This window comes from Oryctolagus cuniculus, chromosome 9 (assembly GCF_051225735.1).
Source record: "Oryctolagus cuniculus isolate XC-2025 breed Fujian yellow rabbit chromosome 9, ASM5122573v1, whole genome shotgun sequence".
NCBI lineage: Eukaryota > Metazoa > Chordata > Mammalia > Lagomorpha > Leporidae > Oryctolagus > Oryctolagus cuniculus.
This window is the reverse complement of record NC_142875.1, coordinates 35,079,708-35,097,283: the sequence shown is the minus strand read 5'-3', so window position 1 is coordinate 35,097,283 and position 17,576 is coordinate 35,079,708. Positions and strand designations below refer to the sequence as shown.

At 40.6% G+C, this 17,576-nt stretch overlaps 1 long non-coding RNA gene across 1 annotated transcript in view; it reads right to left on the bottom strand.

Annotated features, from left to right (window-relative positions):
* Positions 1-17,576, bottom strand: part of LOC103349084 (uncharacterized) — a 114,850-nt gene that overhangs the window by 33,366 nt on the left and 63,908 nt on the right. Inside the window, exons 2-3 of the long non-coding RNA XR_011378748.2 lie at positions 8,573-8,625; positions 5,720-5,804 (exon numbers count right to left, since the gene is read on the bottom strand). This is a non-coding gene — a long non-coding RNA (uncharacterized LOC103349084). The remainder of the gene's footprint in view (positions 1-5,719; positions 5,805-8,572; positions 8,626-17,576) is intronic.

The following is a 17,576-nucleotide window of genomic DNA, read 5'->3' as shown; positions in this document are numbered from 1 at the left end:
CCATCCTCCACTGCACTCCCGGGCCTTAGCAGAGAGCTGGCCTGGAAGAGGGGCAACCGGGACAGAATCCGGCGCCCCGACTGGGACTAGAACCCACTGTGCTGGCACCGCAAGGCGGAGGATTAGCCTATTGAGCCATGGTGCGGGCACCAAGTTTTCTTAAATGTAACCTTATATGTCACGTTGTGTCCTATAGATATTGCTACCTTTAGGATGAAGTCTGAGGTCTAGAAAACTTGCCTACCAGATATTAAAACATATGTATATATGTTGTAAATGCACAGGCACACATTATGCATATATTAAAATATTCACTAAAATATGGGAATTTAGTATATGACAGTTATAGAATTTCAGAAATTATAGACAAAAAGATTATTCCAAAAAATGTTAAGGAAATTGGTAATCTAGTTAGAGCTATATACCACACCTTTTACAAATATAAACTCCAAATAAATTAAAGTTTTAGCTGTGTAAAATCCCAAGCAACAAAAATGCTATAAGAAAAGGAATGAAAAATATTTTTATAGCTTTGGGATAATTAAAGATTTTTTTAGCATGATACCAAAACTTAGAAACTGTAGAAGAAAACATCAACATACTAAAACCAAAAACCTTTTATTTGGAATAAGAAAAATTAAGGATAAGTGAATAACTGGGGAAAATACATCCAACATATATGAAGATTAATACCAATTTACTAATAAGAATGAAAAAGATAGTATCCAAATAAAAACAGACAAAGCATATAAACAAGAAATTCATGGAAGAGGGGATATAAATGTTGAATGAGCTTATGAAAAAATGACTCATGACAGGAATAAATAAATGAAAATTAAATACTAACAATAAACTGTATCCCTTAGCCAAAAGGCAATATTTCAGTAGATTAATAACATCCATGCCATATAAGAGAGAATTATCTCAATTGTATAAAAGTTATATGTCCAAGGATGCTCACTGTAGTATTGTTTACTGGTCAACAATTGGGGGAAAACTTTGGGGGAAAATGTTTAAATCAATTGGTGTTTGAATCAATGATAGAATATTCATCAAAGGAAATTCATGTAGCAGTTATGAAGGAAGAACCAGATTCGTATGTCCAATGTGAAAAATTATTCATGATAAGTAAAACCAAATCACATTTGCAAAGCCATCTTCACAGCCTGATTCTATTTTCATCTGGGAAAAACAACAACAAAATACATGTTCCTGCAAGCATAGAACAAAGTCTGGAAAAATGTAAAACAAACTCTTGATGATGGGTGGGAACTGAAGAGGCAAGAGAAAAGGAAAGGAGAAGCTTCTCTTTTCATTTCCTGTCCATCATAAATAAAAGTGAGATTATGAGTAGGCTGTAATAAGTTCATCAGAAAATTGTCCAATCTTTTATTGAAGAAAAAATGATGACATTTTAAACATTTCTTCTCTACCATATCACATTAGCTCTCAGACACATTTCAAATTTTTTTTCCAAAATTGTTTTCCACAAAAGCTTTATGTGTTGCATTCTTTATAATAGCTCCATAAAATGAAAATACAGTCAAGGTAATAGTATACTAATAAGCTGTAAAGCCTCAAACAACCAAAGATATATCCTATTAAGCACATGAAAGCTATTGTTGTCATTGCACTTGCCCTCATAGAAAAACAAAAAAGATGTTCTACCAAATTCTCCAATTCGTTATACAACTTTTCTCTAGTTAGTAGATAAGAGCTTTCCCACTTACGCTACTAGAACTACAGGTCCTATTTGCAAAAGGATTCCATAGTGCTTAACCAGATATTTAAATATTGGTTACCATGTAAACAAGTAAAAAGTGAGCAAGCCCTTGGAAACGGTGTACCACATTAAATTAGTATTCATTTTGTGGCATTGCTGTCATGTATTAAGAAGTTGGTTATACATTTATGAGGGTGTACCCAGAGGCCTGGAAGGTAGCTCAAGGCTGAGACAAAGATGTGAAGGACTTTTTAAAGTAATAATGATGCTGGCTTCAGAGCAGATTCCATGCAGGTTAGGTCTTAAGTTTATGAGCAAATCTCAATAAATGGGAACCAAAAAATTTTAGTGAGGGCCATGCAGATTACATATGAGTACAACAGTCAGGCTCCAAGCAGAATGAAGGAAGAAACTGGATTTCATAGAGAGAACCAGACAGCTGCTTGCCAGTCCCCAAGGAGGAGGCTGATGTAATTGACACTCTAACCTCAGGTCACCAAGCTGCAGAGAATGGCTCAAGGGGCCTTTGGCAAAAGCAGTGTTGCTTTTGCCTGGTCTCAGGGGGAAACAGGTCAGTGGGAAATCAGAATTGAAATCACTGCCTGTATAGGAACCAGACATCATGGGTTTGTTTTCTGCTGCAAGTGTGCTGGGTGTGTGCCCATGCCATGAGAGGCTCAGTCTGGAGCTGTGTCATGGCAGAATGGTAGCACTCCCCCATGGGGCTATGGGAAGATACCTATAGAGCTGCATGTTGACCCATGAACATGTAGAGACAACAGTCCTGCTGTTTTGCTTCTGTAACGCAATAGAAAACCATTTGGTTTATACAATTAAGATAATCTTGTTATATCTCAGAAATGTCATATTTTGAGTTTGAATGATTTCTGCCTGGTGTCACATGGAAGAAAAGATAATTTTAGAAGCAGATAATTTGTAGATATTTTTGTTGCTGAATGACTTATCTGTAGAAGGAATTTTGAAACAGCTTGAGACTTGTACCATTTTGTATCTGAGATAACATGGTTTACAGGTTTTTGAAGCAGAAGCAGAAGCAGAAGCAGAAGCATGTGACTCATTCAAAGTGGAAAACCAATCAGTTTCCCCTCCTTATCTCAATCATAGGTTCTTGTTGGATTTTCTGGTTGCTTTGGCATCTTGCAGAGCAGGTTGTGCATGAAGTGTATCTAATCCAATCTGCTACTTTGCTAATCAAGACACTTGGTTTTGTTGTGTTCAGTTTGCTCCAATTTTCACACATGCATACACACACAATCAGAATGATGTAACGTAGTGGAGACATTGAAATGTATCTTGGAGGAAACAAAAGTCATCATAAGGTATTATTAAAACACTTTTTGTTCAGCAGGCTATGCCAAGATCATGAAGTGGTAGCTTGAGGGGTGACCTCCACAATAACAATGCCTTATTGCTCCCTCATGTAGATGTCTGGTGACCATGGGTCCTAGTTAGTTCTTCAGCTCTCATAAAAAGCAGCCATCAGTTTCAGTTGATATGAATGCTTTTTGATCCACCAGTAATTAGAAACATGGACTAGCCATTTGCCTAGACCCTGCTACTCATTTTCAAACACTCTATTTAGAGGAATAAATTGAATAAATGTGAATATCTGATATTTAAAACTCAGTTGAAAGAAAAAATATTGACATACAGTTAAATACATACCATTTATAGGTATGTATACTATAGCGTTTCCACTTGGGCAAGATATCCTGCACTCATGCACTTGCTTTGACGGCTTCACACATGGGTGCTCTCACCAGTCTATCATTCCAAACCCAGTGTTCTGTGATACTGCAAGACTTGAACCTTTTGACACTTGGACTTCTGCCTGTTCACCAGCTTGACTTAAGCAGGAGCAGCATTTGGGATTGATTATCTATTTATTTTTTGGTTTTATGTTCTCTAGCCTCTCTTATAATAGGCACACTAGCTCCATTGAAGGGACACATTCATTAGTAAATGTTGTCACCCTTGTTCCTAAGGTCAGTGATGAGGTTTGAGTTATAAAGCAGAGAAAAAAATAAAGGAATCAGGAAGGGCCTTTTCTTATTTGAACCTCACCAGAGAATGTGGTTTTACCTGAAGAACTACATACTTCCTCCTATTCCTTAAGGGAAGTTGCCCAGACTTTCCTCCTTATGTACCTGATTTGGAGAAGGAAAAAAAGGAAATGTTGGTGCTATAAGCATTTAGTTTATGTCTGAAAAAAATTAAATTTGCCTGAACTGAGTGGTTCCTTCAGTTCATTTTCTAAACCTTCTGCCAGGACAAGCTGGTTCTTCTGGAAAGAGAGAACTGCCTACAGCCATATGCACCCCCCATCTGTTCTCTACAAACATGTCTTGGCCTTCTCCACACGTACCTCGTGGGTGCTGGGGGCAGCCACTGCAGATGGACCATCCAGTTAGGCCTCAGGTAAGGGACACACTTGTAATTACAAGGGACTTCAAAGGTTCATGAAAAGTACGCATTATCTTTTGATTCTATTTTCCCATCTACATTTTGAAGTTTCCTTATATGAGAAAAGTATTACAGAGAAGGGGTTGCTGACACAAAAGTATTTCTCTGCTCCTGCTAATTGTTCCCAGTCCTCTCTTGGCTCTATATTCTGCTTGCTCTTATACAAGTGCTTAATTTGATCTGTAGTACATTTCAAAATAGCTTGTTTGTGTGCTGTTTGCAGTGCAGACCTGAGATCATACCTGTATGTAGTTTTCTAATTTTTTTTTTTGCCAAAGACATTAGGTATGTATTACCCTTCTGTTTCCTCTTGCCTTACTTATATTTCACCAACTCCCACTGGAAGCTACACCTGAATTTCCAGAGTGCCCAGTACCAGAGGACAGCACAGGCAGCATCCAGGGGCGCTTATGGGAAGATGGGTTGGTATAGAAGGAAACTGATGTTTGTTACTTTTGAAAAATGGGTTCCAAGGGCTTCTTTTCACTCACTGTCTCTCTCTCTTTTTTTTTTTTTTTTTTTTTTTTTTTACTGTTTCCTCTGTGGTTCTTTGGGAACGATGTGTGAATTCTAATATTGACTTTCTGTCTAATGTTTTTAGACTGAAAATTGAAAAATTAAAAAAATTTAAGAGATCCACCGACATGGGATTTTACTCTGTGGGTAATGAGGACACACAAACTTAAAAAAAAAATCATGGAATATAAGAGGGTGAACAAGTCTATACAATTCTCTAATTTAATCCCTTCATTTTTCAGAGGTGGAAATTGAAGCTCAGAGGAAGCTAAGTGATTTTCCTGTAGTTACACAGGAACTACAGGAAAGATTTTTTTAAAACTTTTATTTAATGAATATAAATTTCCAAAGTACTGCTTATGGATTACAATAGCTTTCTGCCCCCCATAACTTCCTTCTACCCACAACCCTCCTCTCTCCCGCTCCCTCTCTCATTCCATTCACATCAAGATTCATTTTCAATTCTCTTTATATACAGAAGATCAATTTAGCATATATTAAGTAAAGCTTTCAACAGTTTGCACCCACACAGAAACACAAAGTGTAAAATACTGTTTGAGTACTAGTTACAGCATTAAATCACAATGTACAACACATTTAAGACAGAGATCCTACATGAGGAGTAAGTGCACAGTGACTCCTGTTGTTGACTTAACAAACTGACACTCTTTTATCTATGGCGTCAGTAATCCCCCTAGGCTCTTGTCATGAGTTGCCAAGGCTATGGAGGCCTTTTGAGTTCGCCAGCTCTGATCATATTTAGACAAGGTCACAGTCAAAGTGGAAGTTCTCTCCTCCCTTCAGAGAAAGGTACCTCTACAGGAAAGATTTAAAACTCAGAGAAGAGCTGCTCTTTGTTGGTCACATAGAATATTTAATGTTATCTGTTTACTCAGACCACAGTGTCTGGTTTTATTATCATTATTCATTTGAAAGGTGGAAGACAAAAAGAAGGAGAAAGAGAGACACTGAGAGCTCCCGTCTGCTGGGCTGTACCTCAGATGCCTGGGAATGCTGTCCAGATCTCCCACGTGGCTGGCAGGGACCAGTTACTGGGGCCATCACTGCTGCCTCCCAGGATCTGCATTAGCAAGAAGCTTGGATTCAGGAGCCAGAGCTGAAAATCAACCTACATATTCTGATATGGTAGGCAAACACCTTAACTGCAAGGCTAAATGCTCACTGCTATAGTGACTGTTTACAAATAATTCTTGTGTCGTTTATTGTGCATGTTGTACTTTCACGATTTCAAAATTACTCAGATGCCTTTGTATGTTTTAGATATTTTTATGATATGACTAAAGCATGTGTGTGGGTATGTGTGTATTAAACTTTGCATAATTTTTAGCAGTTTTAACATTCCCAAAGTTACACAAATATGATTTAGTTTTATATTTAAGAAAAGTCTTAAAATGCTATAGTTAGCATTAGATACTAGTATGAAGATTAAAGAGATTCATAAAGTCTGTTCACTTCATATGGCTGTTAGGTTGGACCTAATCAGGCAAAGTGGATAATAGAGCTGGAAATTCTGACAAAAAAAAAAAAAAAAAAAAAACGATTATTTATTTCTGAAATGAAAATTACTTTGGTTTTTACTTATTTGTGTCTTGTATTTGTGTTTGTGTTTGTTTTGTATTTGTATAAAACTCTCACCAGAATGCGTAATTGATCATAACCTCTGAATAAATTAAACTTTATAATTTATATTCCATAGAGAGATATGATCATATGTAGATCTTTGAAATTTTTTTTTTTTTTTTTTTTTTTTTGACAGGCAGAGTGGACAGTGAGAGAGAGAGACAGAGAGAGAAAGGTCTTCCTTTGCCGTTGGTTCACCCTCCAATGGCCGCCGCTGCAGCCGGCGCACCGCGCTGATCCGATGGCAGGAGCCAGGATCCAGGTGCTTTTCCTGGTCTCCCATGGGGTGCAGGGCCCAAGCACCTGGGCCATCCTCCACTGCACTCCCTGGCCATAGCAGAGAGCTGGCCTGGAAGAGGGGCAACCGGGACAGAATCCGGCGCCCTGACCGGGACTAGAACCCGGTGTGCCGGCGCCGCAAGGTGGAGGATTAGCCTATTGAGCCACGGCGCCGGCCAGATCTTTGAAATTTAATATCACTTTCTCAGAAGTTCTATTAAAATGATTAAACTACAAAAAAGTATGCTTTAATATGATATCTCTATAAGGCTTAAGTACTTTTTAGGATACAGACCTAAAATGATTGCCAGAATTCACATTCTGAATGGAATCAATTTTTGCCTACCTCACCATCATTTTAAATAAGTTAAAATTTAATTTATTTAATAGAAACTGGGAGCAACCTTGACTTTCATATGCTTGGACCACTCCTGACCTTTTCAGGCCTTTTTCACACTGGCCTTAGCCTGCCCAGGTGCCTTTACCAGCAATCACCTTGGGGTAGGTTCCCATCTCCACTTTATTTTCTGTGTAGTACCCTAGGTTGCCCAACACTCTTCATCTGCCTCCATTACAGCATGAGTATCCCCAGAGCCTGCCAAAGTTTGTCATAGGTTGTCAAGTGGTCCCCAAAGATGCTAACATCCTAAACCATGGGGCCTGTTAATACAGTACCTTATATGGTAGAAGAACTTTGCAGATGTGAGTTAAGGATTTTGAGATGGGGAAATTAACTGGTTGGGGTCCAATGTTGCCACAGGGGTCTTTGTAAGAGGGAGACAGTACAACCAAAGCTAGAAAAAGGAGATGTGATGATGGAACCAAAGGTTGGAGGGATGTGCTTTGAAGATGGAAGAAGGAGGAGCCAGACGCATAGGAATGTAGGCAGCCTCTAGACAACAGAAACGGAAGGGAAACAAAAGCTTTCCTGAAGTCTCCAGGAGGAAACCATCCTGATAAGACCTTGATTCCATCCTTGAGGCATACAGAGCAGTAAGAGAATAATTTGTGTGTGTTTAAAGATTTATTTATTGGGGTCAGTGCTGTGGAGTAGTGGCCACCTCCTGCAGTGGCTGGCATCCCATATGAGCACTGGTTCATGTCCCAGTTGCTCCACTTCCAATCCAGCTTTCTGTTGTGGCCTGGGAAGGCAGTACAAGATGGCCCAAGTCCTCGGGCCCCTGTACCTATGTGGGAGACCCGGAAGAAGCTCCTGGCTCCTGGCTTCAGATTGGCACAGCTCCGGCCATTGTGGCCATCTGGGGAGTGAACCAGTGGATGGAAGATCTCTTTCTGCCTCTCCTTCTCTCTCTGTGTAACTCTGACTTTCAAGTAAACAAACAAATCTTTAAGAAAAAAGATTTGTTTATTTATTTGAAAGGCAAAGTGACAGAGCAGGGGAGAGAGAGAGAGCAAGTGAGAGAGAGAGAGAGAGAGAGAGAAATGAGAATCTTCCACTCCTTCACTCCCCAAAAGGCCACAAGAGCCAGGGCTGGACCAAGCCGAAGCCAGGAACCAGGAACTGCATCCTGGTCTTCAAAAGGGTGGCGAGGCCCAAGTACTTGGACCATCATCTGTTCCTTTCCTAGGTGCATTAGGAGGAAGCTAGATCACAAGTAGAGCAGCATAACTAACTGTTGCCTGAAATGCTGTCTTCTCAGGATGCCACACATATTGGATTAGAGCCCATCCTAGTGAACTCATTTTAACATCATTATCTCTTTAATGCCACTAACTCCACATACAGTCATATTCTGAGGGATTGGGGATTTAGATTTGAACATAAGAATTTCAGAGGAACACAGTTGGGTATAACACATACCAAGGATTTGGGAAAATTCATAGAATAGTGAGGGATTCTAGGCATTGCTAATAGAATTCTCTTAAAAATTCATTGACAAGGAACTCCTTGCCTGTGTGATTACTTACAGCAAAGACTGAGCTGTCCCTCCCAGAATGCACAGAGACACACTGGAGCAATCCTGATAAAGAGATACAGAAATGGTAAATAAATTGATGGAACTCATTTATGTCCTCTCATGAAAGCCCTCAGAGCTGTGTTAGGAGAACTTTTGGTGTGATTCTTCAATTCTGTTCCCAGGTGACACACAAAACCAGCAGCTAATGAGTCTCTTGATGAACCTGACCTTTTGAAGAAGCCAAATTTGCTGCATTGAACTGTGCTGTGCTTAAGAACTGTTGTACTTGTGCTTAAAGATGTTAACACATCTTAGTTGAGACAAAAAAATCAGAAAGTATATTGTTCCCATGAGACAACCTGATCCAATAGAAAGAGGATGATGTATTAGACATGTGAGGTAAGCAGAATATGCTAAATTCCTTAAGGTGCTCATTAATATATTCCAAAGGAGAAGTCTGCTAAATATAAATGTCTGGTCTAAACCAATACACAGTCCTGCTGAAAAAGCAGATAAAGCCAACAACAATCCTTCATTTCCCTACCAGAAACAGAGAAAGTACTCAGGGAGGTGGGAACTCATTGGAGCTGGTAATGTGTTTGGCCTTACTTGCCCAACCTTTTTTCTCAGGCTATAGATGGAAGTATGTGGACAGGAGACCAGGAAAGTCTCCACAGGGAAGATGTGTATGTAAGATAACTCACCCATTAGAAGGAAACATACATTGCATGAAACACTGTGTAATTGAGTTTGACGAGAAGATGAATTTGGGCTCCTTTGAATTTCTAGGCACTTTGAGGCTACTCAGTTTTTTGTACAAACATATTTGCTAATTATGTACCTTCTGGTACCTGTGCTGTGATGTAGCTGGTGGGGCCACTGCCTGCAGTGCTGGCATCCCATATAGAGTCCTGGCTGCTCCACTTCCTATCCAACTCTCTGGTATGACCTGGGAAAGCAGTAGAAGATGGCCCAAGTCCTTGGGCCCCTGCACCTGCATGGGAGAGCCGGAAGAAGCTCCTGGCTCCTGGCTTTGGATCAGTGCAGCTCCGGCTGTTGCAGCCAATTGGGGAGTGAACCAACAGGTGGAAGACTCTCTCTCTCTCCCTCTCTGTCTGCCTCTCCTTCTCTCTGTGTAACTCGAACTTTCAAATAAATAAATAAATAAATCTTTTTAAAACAATTATGTACCTTCTGCATTTTTTGGTATTCATCATTTCAGAGAAATTGAGCTATTAGAGAATTTAGAAATTTTTCTTCTCAAATCCCAAATAACACTGCTTCGGGTGCAAAATGAGTATTTTAGTAAAAGAAGTAAAATGGGAGAATGGAAGGATGCCTAATAATGACAGATAAAAGGCTGCTTTTTCCAACAAAGTATTGTTTCAATTATAGTCATTGAATTCAGTTGTTAAAAGAGTGTTTATTTGCTAGCAACCTGTGAATTTATTTAATTAGCATGTGCAATGTACAGTAGGATTTACTGGGATTTTTCTACGAATGTTCATTTGCCTGATATCACATTGTTTTGCAGATAGTTGGGTTTCAGCAAAAATCTTGAATCTGATCACAGGTAGGATATAATTATACCATGTAACTGTTTTCCTTGATGATGTTGGTGTTGTCTTAGAGCACAACAGCAGGCTTCTTAGCAACAGACTTACTTGCTGTTGTCAAGGAGACATTGCTACACACTTGGATGAGGTGATGGAGATTTCCCTAAGGTACTGAGTGGATACTTGCAGAGAAGTACTTGACCTCTATTTTCATTAAGCTTAAAGCATTTTTAATCAGAGTTTAAATGATTGTTGTTGGAAAACAACTATTTTTCAAAGAAATTATTTTTGATAGTGAAGATGCCTAAACTTGGTTAGAGGACATGTTACAGCTGGAGGGTGAATCACCCAGTTTAAAGACTCAAATGTGAATTTTTAAGAGGACAGGATCAATTCTAAGATTCAATGCCAGAGAGGTGGGAGACTTTAAAGGGGGTCTTAAGTTAAATCAAGAGATATGAAAAGAAGAAAAGAAAGAAGCCTGGGGGGCAAGGATTCTCATTCCTTTAGCCATATGTCTTAGTCATCACATAGAGGCACTCAACACATATGTGTGGATCTGCCCTGCACTGCACAAAGCCAATAGGCCAACAAATAAAACGTAAACAACACTAGCCTCATATGTTCACCTAATTGCAGAGGAGCCTCAAGGAGAGCTACTTTCCGTTGGTTCACTCCCCAAATGGCCTCTCTGACCGGCGCTGCAATGATCTGAAGCCAGGAGCCAGGTGCTTCCTCCTGGCCTCTCATGTGGGTGCAGGGGCCCAAGCACTTGGGCCATCCTCCACTGCTCTCCTGGGCCACAGCAGAGAGCTGAACTGGAAGAGGAGCAACTGGGACCAGAACCGGCGCCCATATGGGATGCCAGCGCTGCAGGCAGAGGATTAACCTAGTGAGCCACAGCTCCAGCTCCAATTTACAGCTTTTATATTGCAATATAAGGGCTTGCAAAATGTAGCCTGTAGGCCAAATGTGGCCTACTACTTAGTTTTGTATAGCCTGTGAGCTAAGAATGGTTTGTTGTATGTTTGTTTGTTTATTTATAGCTGAGAAGCAGAGATACGGTCAAGCACGCATACACGTGCGTGCACACACCTTTCCCCCACAATACACACAGAATATTTATAGAGATAGTCAGCTAGCTGGAGGGAGACAGCTCCCATGTCCTGGCTTACTCCGCAGATTCCTGCAACAGCTGGGACCCAGGCCAGGAGTTGGATCTCGATCCAGGTCTCCCATGTGGGTGTTAGGGACCTAACTGCTCAAGAAATCACTCCCTCCCAGGGTCTGCAGTGGCAGGAAGCTCAATTAGGAGCTGCAGCAAGGTATTGAATCCAGGTATGCTAATAGGGGACAAGGGTTTCTCAATCGGCCTCTTAACTGCTATGCCAAATGCTCAATAGGGTTTCTGTGGATCAAAATTTGCAATTTATTGGATGACATAGCACACTAATTTTGAACTCCAGCTCAACTAAATTAAGCTCCTAAGAATTTTATTTTTTCTGGTGAGTAGACATGCATTACAAACAATTGCATTTGATTCCTATTATTGAATTTGAATGTTTTCTGGCCGGCGCCACTGCTCACTTGGCTAATCCTCTACCTGCAGCTGCTGGCACCCTGGGTTCTAGTCCCAGTTGGGGTGCTGGATTATGTCCCGGCTGCTCCTCTTCCAGTCCAGCTCTCTGCTGTGGCCCGGGGAAGGCAGTGGAGGATGGCCCAGGTCCTTGGGCCCTGCATCTGCATGGGAGACCAGGAGGAGGCACCTGGCTCCTGGCTTCAGATTGGCGCAGCGCTGGCTGTAGCAGCCATTTTGGGGGTGAACCAATGGAAGGAAGACCTTTCTCTCTGTCTCTGTCTCTCTCTGTCTAACTCTGCCTGTCAAAAATTTTTTTTGAATGTTTCCAATAACATATTTGTAGAAGTTTCTTTTCTCTCTTGCTTATAGGTAACTTCAAAATATTCTTTTTTTCTTTTTCTTTTCCCCTCTCTTGGCCTGCAAAGCCTAAAATATTTACTTTTTGTGACTTTGCAGAAAACGTTTGCCAACCTCTGCTCTAGGCAGTGGAAGTTGGCCCAGGTGCTTATGTCCTTGCATCCACGTGGGAGACCTGGAAGAAATTCTGGGCTCCTGACTTAGACCTAGTCTAGCCCTGGTAATTGCAGCTATTTGGGGAGTGAATCAGCAGATGGAAGATTTTGCTCTCCATCTCTTCCTCTCTGCCTTCCAAATAAATACATAAATCTTGTAGAAAAATTCATAGAAAATGCATATCATAAAAAACCATGTAGGGATTTCAAAAATTTTGGGACTGATATAGACTTATCTTTTATTTTTGTTTTCCATGAACTTTTTGAAGATTGGTATTATTTTTTTCTTAACTTTACCTGAGAGGCCATTTGATCCTGGATTTATTTTTGTTTGTTTTTTTGAGGGTGAGGTTCATGATTTTAGAATCAACTTCTTTAATCTGTATAGGGTTATTTATTTTTTAAAAAAGTTTTGATTAATTTTATTTTTCTGGGATTTGACTCTTTCATCTAAATTTTCAAATTAATTGAATAAATGCTGTTAATGATAACTTCTTTTTTAAAAATATTTATTTTTACTTGAAAGTCAGAGAGTTACACAGAAAAGGAGAGGCAGAGAGAGAGAGAGAGGTCTTCCATCCACTGGTTCACTCCTCAATTGGCCACAATGGCTAGAGCTGTACCAATCCAAAGCCAGGAGCCAGGAACTTCCTCCGGGTCTCCCACGTGGATGCAGTGGCAGGGGCCCAATCACTTGGGCCATCTTCTACTGCTTTCCCAGGCCATAGCAGAGAGCTGGATTAGAAGTGGAACAGCTGGGATGCGAACCAGAGCCCATATGGGATGCCGGCACTGCCGGCGGCAGGTTTACCCGCTACGCCACAGCGCTTCCTCCTCCAGTGATAACTTCTTATCAATGACTACAGTTTGTATTGATGTGTCCTTTTTTATTTGTTTATGAGGTAGAGTTACAAACAGTGAGAGGGAGAGACAGAGGGAAAGCTCTTTCATCCGCTGGTTCACCCCCCAAATGGCCCCATTGACCAGAGTTAAGCTGATCTGAAGTCAGGAGCCAGGAGCGACCTCTGGGTCTCCCATGCAGGTGCAGGGCCCCAAGCACTTGGGCCATCTTCCACTGCTTTCCTAGGCCATAGCAGAGAGCTGGATCAGAAGAGGAGCAGCTGGGTCTAGACTTGGTACCCATATGAGATGCCAGCACTGTAGGTGGAGGATTAACCTACCGAGCCGCAGCGCCAGGCCCTCCTCTTTTTATTTTTATATGGATCATTTATGACTTTTTTCTCAAGGTTCATTTTGTTTATTTGAAAGGCAAAATTATAGAGAGAGAAGGAGAGACAGAGAGAGAAGTATCCTCCATCTGCTGGTCCTCATTGCATCAGAATTGGAAGGTAAGGCCTAGTGGGAAGTGTTCGGGTCATTGGGGCAGGGCTGTGGTTAATGGATAAATGCTTTGCTCCTGGGCATGGGTTAGCTATTGTGGGAATGTGACACTTTCTTCTCTTCTGCTTGTGCCTGCTTACCCTTCTGCATTCTGCCATGAGGCCCTCACTGGAAGCTGAGCAAATGCTGATGCCTTGCTCTTGGGTTTCCACAACTGTGAGCCAAAATAAACATGTGTTCTGTTATAGCAGTGGAAAATAGATCCAGACACATAATGCTGGAGCTGGGACATCTGTCTTATACTCTGAGACTGGGATTTACACCATCAACTGACCTGACTCTCAGGCCCCCAGCCACAGACGTAACTGCGTCATGGATTCTCCAAAGTCTCTGGATAGACTGAGTCTTGAGGCTTCTCAGTCTCCATGGTACTGGAGCCAATTTGTCATGAATAGATAGATACAGATAAATAAGCATTGTTTCTAGTTCTCTGAGAACACTAATACAGCATTCCATTGTCACCTGCTTCCATCATAGCTGTTGAAAAATCAGCCAAATTTTGTTGTGGTTCTTTTGAAGGAGTTATTTGCTGAGTTCACTTCTGAGATTCTTATTTTTGACTTTGGTGTTGCCTAGTTTTACCATGGTGTCCTTGAGTATTTTGTTGTTGTTTGAGATTCATAGAGTTGGTAAAATGTGTGGCATTTTTTTTTTTTTACCAGTTTTGAACATTTCTCAGAGAGTTCTCTTAATTTACTACCTCTGTGTGATTCTCTTTGCTATCTATTATCCCTAGTACCACTTTCTGGAGGATGTTTTTGAGTATGTTAAATCTTTCCATCATGCTATATGTACTTATTTTCTTCACTTTATAATTAATGTTTTCTCTACATGCTTCAGTGGATATCTTCTGTTAAACTTCCTTCCAGGTCCTGGTTCTTTCATCTGCTTTGCCTAACTTGTAAATTAATATTGAATTGTAAATTTTTGTTATTATAGCATCCATTTACAGATTCTTTTTCTTAAATTTAATTTTCACAGATTGTCATTTTGTAGTGAAATTTCCCATCTTGTTTTTGTATATATTTATAGTAATTTCAAAGAACATGCATAGGCCAGCCCTGCAGCTCACTAGGGTAATCCTCCACCTGCGGTGCCAGCACCCCGGGTTCTAGTTCCGGTTGGGGCACTGGATTCTATCCCAGTTGCTCCTCTTCCAGTCCAACTCTCTGCTGTGGCCCGGGAGGGCAGTGGAGGATGGCCCAGGTCCTTGGGCCTTGCACCCGCATGGGAGAACAAGAGGAAGTACCTGGTTCCTGGCTTCAGATTGGGGCAGTGCGCAAGCCGTGGTGGCCATTTGGGGAGTGAACCAACGGAAGGAAGACCTTTCTCTCTGTCTCTCTCTCACTGTCTAACTCTGCCTGTCGAAAAAAAAAAAAAAATACGTAAGTATCATATCTGGCGATCACTTGTAGGTCTGTTCCTGTTGCCCATTTTTTCTTTATATGCCAGATACTTTGTTCTTTCCAGGCATAGCTTCCAGATTTGTAACTGGGTACCAGCATCGGCTTGAAAATTTTAGAAATAATTTGAAGATTTCATGGCTGTTATCTTTTTCCAAGGAGGGTTTTTTCCTCCCCTTTGTTTTTGGCAACTAGATTAGGGGCAGATCACTTAAATCTCACCTGAGGTTGAACTGATTTGAAAATTGTTGGGGCTGACACTGTGGCGCCGTGGGTTAACACTTTGGCCTGAAGTGCCGGCATCCCATGTGGGCACCGGTTCTAGTCCTGGCTGCCCCACTTTCCATCCAGCTCTCTGCTGTGGCCTGGGAAAGCAGTAGAAGATGGCCCAAGTCCTTAGGCCCCTGCACCCATGTGGAAGACCCAGAAGAAGCTCCTGGCTCCTGGCTTCAGATCGGCACAGCTCAGACTGTTGCGGCCATCTAGGGAGAGAACCATTGGATGGAAGACCTCTCTCTCTCTCTCTCTCTCTGTGTAACACTGACTTTCAAATAAATAAATAAATCTTAAAAAAAAAAAAGAAAATCGTTTCAGCCCTTGGTGAAGTTTAGTCTATGGGCTGTACATATTTTTCCTTGCAATGTAGTCCATATGGATACTTATCTGGAAGTATAAGAAGTTTCTTAGGAGTATTCCTCCTAGGAGAGCCCTGAACTCTAATTCTCAGCAGTAAGAGTGGGGAAGCCTCAGTTTACAGTCAAGCCTTTAGACACTAGCTTCTTGATTTCTTAGTCTCAAAGTTCTATGTTGCTCAGCGATCATCAAATGTGTCAAAGGAAAATTGTTGCCAAACGTTGAGTTTGTATCAATGAACTTCCCTTTTCTTTGAGATATAGTTATTGAAGTGTTGACTACCTCTGTAGCTTCCTGATTTCTCCAAATATATTTTTTGTTTAATTTTTTTTCAGTTTCTGTAGTCATAGTCAGGTTGGAATATAGCTGGCTCCTTTTTTTTTTTTTTTTTTTTTTTAGCTGCTGAAGATGACCTGATTTTCTTTTAGGCAAATAGCTAATATTTCTACTGTGTTCAAGATACTTTTGATTATCTTCTTTTTCCAAAGATTCCAGACATTCAATCATTGGTCTCCCTCATTCAATATTTGGCTTTCTTTATCATTTTTTATTGTCACTATTTTCTTGTCTGCTCTAGAATTCATTGTTTTATGCTTTAAAAAGATGGTTGATTCAAAAATCACTATTACTCTCTAGCCACTAGTCTATGCTCTTGTTACTTTCCCTTAGGATTTGCTTCAAATATTAGTTGTCTACTGCCCTGTCTACCTATCTGAAAAATTAGTGGCCTAAAGCAGGGATTTATTCTTTCTGTTATGAAAGAATAACATGTGTGTCAGCTGAGGTCACACAAATACAATCAGTTGGCTGCTGGCTGGATCTGGAACATCAAGAAGGCCTCAGTCACATGTCTGGCACCTCACTGGTTGTGCTGAGTGGCTAGAGCACCACGGTTCTTCTCCAGGTAGATCACCCCCCTTCCAGCGGATAGACTGGTTTTCCTTAAGTGTGGAAATTGATTTCCAAAAGAGTGAAAGTAAATGTTGCCTAGGTTCTTAAAACCTCAGCTTAGAACTGGCATAGTATCACTTCTATCACATTGTTTTGGTCAAAATAATTCACAAGTTCAGGAGTTTGGCTTAGCAGTTTGGTTGCTGTTTGGTATATCCATATTCCATATTGCAGAGCCTGGTTTGAGACTGGATTCTTTCACTTGTGATCCAGCTTCCTGTTAATACACAGCATAGGAGGCAGCAGGTTATGTTTCAAGTACCTGCGTCCTTGCTATCCATGTTGGAAACCTGGATTAAATTCCAGGCTCTTGACTTTGGCCTGGCCCATGCCTGACCATTGCAGGCATTTCAGTAGTGAACAGATAGAAAACTTCTCTTTCTTTCTGTGTCTGCTTTTCAAATTAAATGAGAATATGTAAAGATTTTTTTAAAAGTCACAAGTCCAGGAAAGAGCTAAGAAGAGGGAGAATATTCCCATTCATTAAGGGAAGAATCACATGTGCATATATAGATATGAGAAGGATTGCTGAACATCTTTAAAAAAAAAACTCACTTTGTTCACTTGTATAGGAACACATTTTTTAGTAGTGGGGCACGACTTTCTGATATTATACTCACTTGTTTGACATCTGCCTGGAATCTCCTTACTAGCAACAGCTAAGTTCAATTGATTTCTACCAGTAGGGTCATTGTGTTCATATAAATCTCAGAGAAAATTTTACTTGGGCTTTTTCTAATTAATTGCCCTAGTTTTGATAGTTGTATATTTATCACTTCTTCCCAAACTCTGAGCCAAATCCACATATGTCCTCTTTCTATTACTTCTTAAATTTCCTGATCTGCAGTACTTCCTCAGACCACAATATCTTACTTTTCATCACCCTCTGCAGGTCATTTGTTCTTGATCAGCATTCTTTTTACATATCAGAACACTGTTATGAAAAATAGTTGCTTTGCTTCTAATTGGCAGGTCCTTA